The sequence below is a fragment of the Myodes glareolus genome, chromosome 20 (assembly GCF_982192425.1).
Source record: "Myodes glareolus chromosome 20, mMyoGla1.1, whole genome shotgun sequence".
Taxonomy (NCBI): domain Eukaryota; kingdom Metazoa; phylum Chordata; class Mammalia; order Rodentia; family Cricetidae; genus Myodes; species Myodes glareolus.
The window spans coordinates 24,280,196-24,286,556 of record NC_142045.1 but is presented as its reverse complement, the minus strand read 5'-3'; the positions used below and the strand labels follow the sequence as shown (position 1 = coordinate 24,286,556).

Here is a 6,361-nt window from a genome sequence, read left to right as displayed (position 1 = left end):
GAGTTCTCATACGAATCCATAGATTTATCACAGCATTCCTGATAGGCTTGTTTCACTGTGTTGAGAAATAGTCAAGCAGGTGGCAATGGGACTTTTACATCTTGAGTCAGTGTTTGGGTAGCAGGGCTCTTCTTTAAATTATGTGCCTTGGACACTGGTTTTGTAGATCAATGGCATGTGGGTAAGGGAAGAAGCTCATCCACCATGGAACATGGAGCATTCTTTCCTTTCCGGTGCATAGGACTCATCCGGAAGAGAATGGGACTGGTTCTGCTATCTGAATCACTCTCTGTTCCCATGCCCATCTGTGTTCTCTTGGCAGCTGACAATTTGCATACTGTAATGTGTGTCTTGCATATATATATTTTTGAACAAATCATAGAGTGTCATGAAGATTTATTGATTTTACTTTTGTATAGGAAGAATCAAAAAGCTACAAGTGACAAGTGTGATCAGAAACTAAATGTGAGAAAGAAGGGTCTCCAGCTAAAGGCTGTACTGTCCTGCCTGACTCCTCTCTGGCTCTAGCACCCTCTACATAAAGAAGTCCCTTTGTGTGATGGCCCAGCCCCACCCTCCACAGGGAAACAGAGTGGAACATTCTCTTAGTTGCACTTTATTTCCAAAGCAGCCCTTTACTTTTCACTTTTGGTGAAATCCTGTATGTGTGCATATACACAAGTGTGCAGGCATGACTATTCTAACTAGTAGGAAATGGTTGGAATTCCTGGCTCACAGAAAGCACAAAGTATTGCTGGTTTATACAGTCACAACATTTGTCCTCTTTCTATATCTCAACTTAAGAATATTTTTATTAGACTTTCCTGGTCATATGTTCTAAACTCCAATAATTTTACTAGAGACTCTCCTTCCTTTAGTTCCGTTTTTTCATCTAAGCGATAGAAAAGCTGTTCCGAACCTTTCTCTAGCTGGTCACATCATATTAAGGTGAAATTTCCTAGATCCACCCTACCTTTGATCACATCGCTAAAGAGCCAATAGAATGCGCAAGAGATTTTTACACGGGTCATGATTTTGACATAACAACTCCCCATGCACATGGGAAGGGGGAGGTTCTTCCAACGCTGATTTTCTAGTCAGACTTATCCCAGATAATCTTTGTTTTTTTCCATTGTCAAGGACCAGCCCTAACATAAATTGTTTCTTCCCATCGTGGAGGTGTGGGATAAATGACACAATTCACACAACAGTATCGGGAGCAGAACCACATTTGCATATCCCCACCACTTTTCAGGATGTAGCTGGGTTTGCTTACTATCCCAAGGTCGCCAAGAGAACTAGGCGACCACCTCCTGCGTTGGAAGGTGCTGGATGCACCAGTTAGACTGTCAGACAAATGTGGGAAATGGCCGCATTCTCGGCTCCCACATTCCATCCTCTTGTTAAGCCTACTATAAAGAACTTTGCATCACAGTATTTATGGGCAGGGAGATATAATGACATAACAGAAAAGGTGATGAATAGCCGTGTATCCTGTATGCTTTGCGGAAACATGACCCATAGAAAGAAATATTTAAATAATTGATCCATCAGTGACTGGATACATGGTATTAATGAAATCATGGAGATTTTTTCTTCATTTGTCAAGTCGGAAAAATAATTCTTGCATCTCAACAGTTTTGTAAGGAGTTAATAGCCTGACAAAGACAGGAAGTAAAGACTGACATAGATATCTAAGACAGAATATGTAAGGATGCTGTCATTCATTTACTTCTTAGTATAGAAAAAGAAACTTCCTCAAATATATTTTATCCTTTTAGGATTTTGTAGCTGTATTATTAATGCATCTGTGCTAAAAACCACTCTACACATTACTACAAATGACTATAGGGTGTGTTATGTGCATGGGTTTTGGTCTGTGGATAAATTTCAGTGAGGAGGCCAGTTTGTGTAAACAGACTTCACAAATAAGGGCAGCTGATTTACTGTCTTTGTAAAGACATCAATAATTTTATGCCAAGTAAAGCTTCTTTTTACTTCTGAATATCCGCGATATTATCACCAAGTGAAGATGTTTCTATCATATGTTCAAGCATCTGTAACAGCATGCTGCTGTATGCTATTCTGCTGGGTAGTCTGTGAGTCTCAGCAGGGTCATGAGAGGTTCCAGCTTCACGGAGTGCAATCAATAAAATTTCCCAAGACTTGTGTTCAAAATGACTCCACGGTGGTTTAAATGCTCAGTTGACTCTTTCTTGAAATTCTAAACAGTTTTTGAAGACTGTTCCCTAGATACTCACTTTGAAGTGGGTCTTGCAAATTACTCAGCCATTTCTGACTATATTTTTTTCCCTTTTTATTGTCAATAGAGATAAGGGAGTCTTTTAAGATGGGAGGGATCTGAGGCCTGAAGACAGTAATAGAATCCATGGACAAAAACGAGCTCATGTTGCTGATAATTTGCCTATATACATAGCTGATTGCAATGTACAGAGCAACTGTTTTGAGAACCTCTGCCTAGGTTTAAAATTGGCTTCTGGGTGACATTTATAAAATGCCAACAGCAGTAGCCCCAGGAAAACTTTGAACACTCAACTGGTTTTGAAATTACAACCCACAGACGGCGGGTCAATCCTTGAAGCTTTAATTTAACCAGGTTCATTACTTCCTAAGACAAAATAGTTGGGTGTTGCCTAGAACATTTTCAGACAGTGTCTTATCATCCAATGTTCAAAGTACCGTTAGGTTAGTTATTTAAATTTCGAATTTCTTCTACAACATTCAAGGAAATACACAAGTACTACCATGTATTTTAGGACTTTGATATTATAAAACAGTAAGCCATTCAGTAACACTTGCCAAATGTCTGGTAAACAGGATTATATACATTCTGTTCAGACTCTTCATTTCTCCTTGGATAACTTTTTCACTTTTTAGATTGTTATTCTCTGGAGAGTTTGGTACAACTTTCTTAAGTCCCCCCCCCAACTCTTTACTGTCCAGCACAGTTCAAACATGCATTTATAGCCATTTAAAAAAAATCCATGTTTGTTAGTGTCTTCAGTATACACAAGCTTCTTGCTGTAGATGCACACTACTGTGTCTTCATCGTTGATGTCATCTTCTAATGGGGATGCTTTAATATCCCGATACCATTTCTCCTTTGAGAAGTATACTTTTTCCTCACTCATAATTATTTTTGTAGCATGTTTTCCTTGTTTTTGATTTCCAACTTGTGTCAAGTGGCTCAGTTTCCATTGCTATCATAAGGTAGGAAGCATATCTTTCTTGCCAGTTGGTTTCAGGCTCACTTCTGAGGCTCAGAGCACGTTGGTGTGTCAAACAAAAACTCCTGGTCACCTTTAGCATACGGCATTGCTGCCTCAGTCTGATCATCTATATGCATTTTATTGGTTTCATCCTGAAAATGAGAGTTTTTGTGTGTTATTCTTTGGGAATTCATAGGTTGATTCTGCACTGCCTGAGACAGCAGCATGATATGAATATAAGAGGTGCTGTACACTACAGATATTTGTTAATAATGAGAAAGCAAAATATAAAAATTTTAGCCTTAATGAAAGATAATATTGAACTCAAACTGTCCTTATAATTAAATACTTGCTTAAATCTTTTATCTTCTTCGTGTGAGTAAGTGGAACACAGTGATAATACACCGAAGCACCAGTTTCCCGAGGCCCATCTACGTCTCCACTTTCCTTTTGCTTGAAGATAATTACAATAATCATTAGGACAAAGGTTATCTCGTTTACACAGGGGTTCCTCCTGTTCTGTTCAATGGCATGTTCCTATTAATAGGGATTACATTTTGCACAGAAGTGTGAATAAAATACGAAATAAGGGGAATTTTTTTTGTAATATATTTTCTTGTATAAAAAGGTTATTAGTGTTCCTGTCATAGAAATGCAACATCATGAGGTGTCTGCAAAACTCTAATCTGAATGAAGACTTTCATTCAGATACCACTGGTGGCAGTATATTGCTTGACTAAACATCAAAACTTCAAATATTATCCAATACTGAATTGGAGTTATTGTGATTATTATGGAAAAGTAATTAAAATATTCTGGTGTTCCCGTGCCATTGACAGCTAAAGTTTTACCAAAATATAGAAGCCTGCTGATTTGGAGAGAAATTCTTTAAAGTGTGATTTTTGTTAAACTAATTTATAAGAGGGAGCTGAATGTAATTTCTAATAGATACAAAAAGAATATTAGTAATCAATGCAAAATTGAATTATATTCTCTTTACATATTAAATATATTTTGAAGATAGCACCCGATTCCCAGATTTCTCACTGCAAGGAGCCTTTTGTGACAACAGTGTGAGTCTGCACCCCAAAAGGTGTGTGACGTTTGCTTTAGACCAAGTCAACAGATGAGAAAGAGAAATAAGGAATGTTGAAAAAGTTAAAAGGAAACAGACAAATTTTAACCTTCTGCTTCAAAATCAAGCTGGCCAAGTTTTAATAAACAAGGGCATAATGGAAAGTTAAACAAGGAGAGCTGGATTTGTACACGGAACAAGCCAGGCATTTCTCGACTTCTTTGTGAGGTCCTCAAATAGCCTTACATATGCAATGAGTCATGAAGTAGACAAGCAATCACTAATAAAAAACAACGCAGCTCTGGGTCTCAGAATTCCTGCAGTGAACCTGGAGGTGGGAAGGGGTTTGCTTACTTAATTAGTAGTGATTTGACTTACATTGGCTTGTGGTTCACAGGACAGCTAGAAATTCAGTTGAATTTTAATGTAATCATAGATTTGGCACACGCTAGCCAATATCCAAGGAAGGAGCTAAAGCATCAATCACTAACATATTTGCGATTGCCTATAAAACTTGGGTTTCTTGCTTACTGAGAAAAGTCACGTAACACCAGGACAAAGGTTGTGGTCTAGTAGAGACTTGATACCCCCAAACTGAAAGCGTTTTTATGTCTAAACCTTATGAACTTGCTAACTTGCCAAAGTCCAAGGGTTCGACTCCCAGTATTCTAAGAAAATAGAAAAAAAAAAAAACTAAAAAAAACTAAAGGAGCCTTTCCTCTGGTGGTGGCCATCAGGTGAGCCAAGATGGGCGCGTACAAGTACATCCAGGAGCTGTGGCGGAAGAAGCAGTCGGACGTGATGTGCTTCCTTCTGAGGGTCTGCTGCTGGCAGTACCGCCAGCTGTCCGCGCTGCACCGGGCTCCCCGCCCCACCCGGCCCGACAAAGCGTGGAGGCTGGGCTACAAGGCCAAGCAAGGTTACGTCATATACAGGATTCGCGTCAGCCGTGGTGGCCGCAAACGCCCGGTACCCAAGGGTGCGACCTATGGCAAGCCTGTCCATCACGGTGTGAATCAGGTAAGTTTGCCCGAAGCCTCAGTCTGTTGCTGAGGAGAGAGAAGGACGCCACTGTGGGGCTCTGAGAGTCCTGAATTCTTACTGGGTTGGCGAAGATTCCACATACAAATTTTATGAGGTTATCCTCATCGATCCATTCCATAAAGCTATCAGAAGAAACCCTGACACCCAGTGGATCACCAAACCGGTCCACAAGCACAGAGAGATGCGTGGGCTGACATCTGCAGGCCGCAAGAGCCGTGGCCTTGGAAAGGGCCACAAGTTCCACCACACTATTGGTGGCTCTCGCCGCGCAGCCTGGAGAAGGCGCAACACTCTGCAGCTCCACCGTTACCGCTAATACACGTAATGTTTGTACAAATCATACCCAATAAACAATTTAGGACCGTCAAAAAAAAAAAAAAAAGAAAGCTAAAGGAAAGGAAAGAACAAAGCAGAAGTAAGAGCCCAGCCATGATAAATGTTAGAAAGGAAATAGAGGGACTGACCTCTCTGAAGATATCCACACCATGATTGGTATTTCCTACTACAAAGTTTATCAATGTCTCAGAGAGTTAAACATGTGGGCCTAGGAACTTAGATATTTGAAAAGAGGAAGACAGCACCTGTCTTCTAAAAGGATTGCACATGAATATTGGTTAACTTTACTTTAAAAACACTATAATTTCATCCAACAAGAAAATGGATAAATAGATTATAGTTTATCCATACAATTGAGGTGGAGCTAACAAAAGCATTTTCCCATTCTCTCGGCTGATAGTTTCCTTGCTGTGCAGAAACATGTTAGTTATGTGGTTCAGTTCATGAGTTCTGGGGCTGCTTCCTGTGCTATTGAAATTTTATTCATACAGTTCTTACCTCTACTTATATTTTGAAATCCATTACCTATGTTTTCCTCCAGCAGCTTCAGGTTTTAGATTAAGGTCACTGATGAGCTTTGAACTGAGTTTTGTGCACCGTGAGAGTTAGGGTCGATTCTAGATATGTCGAGTATCTTTGTGACTATTTTAAGTAGGGTTGTGTTTCTGATTAATCT

The 6,361-nt window shown here is 39.7% G+C and overlaps 1 pseudogene; it reads left to right on the top strand.

The window, feature by feature from the left end:
* The first annotated feature begins 5,036 nt into the window (after positions 1-5,036).
* Positions 5,037-5,735, top strand: LOC125393948 (large ribosomal subunit protein eL15 pseudogene; annotated as a pseudogene).
* Positions 5,736-6,361: the final 626 nt, after the last annotated feature.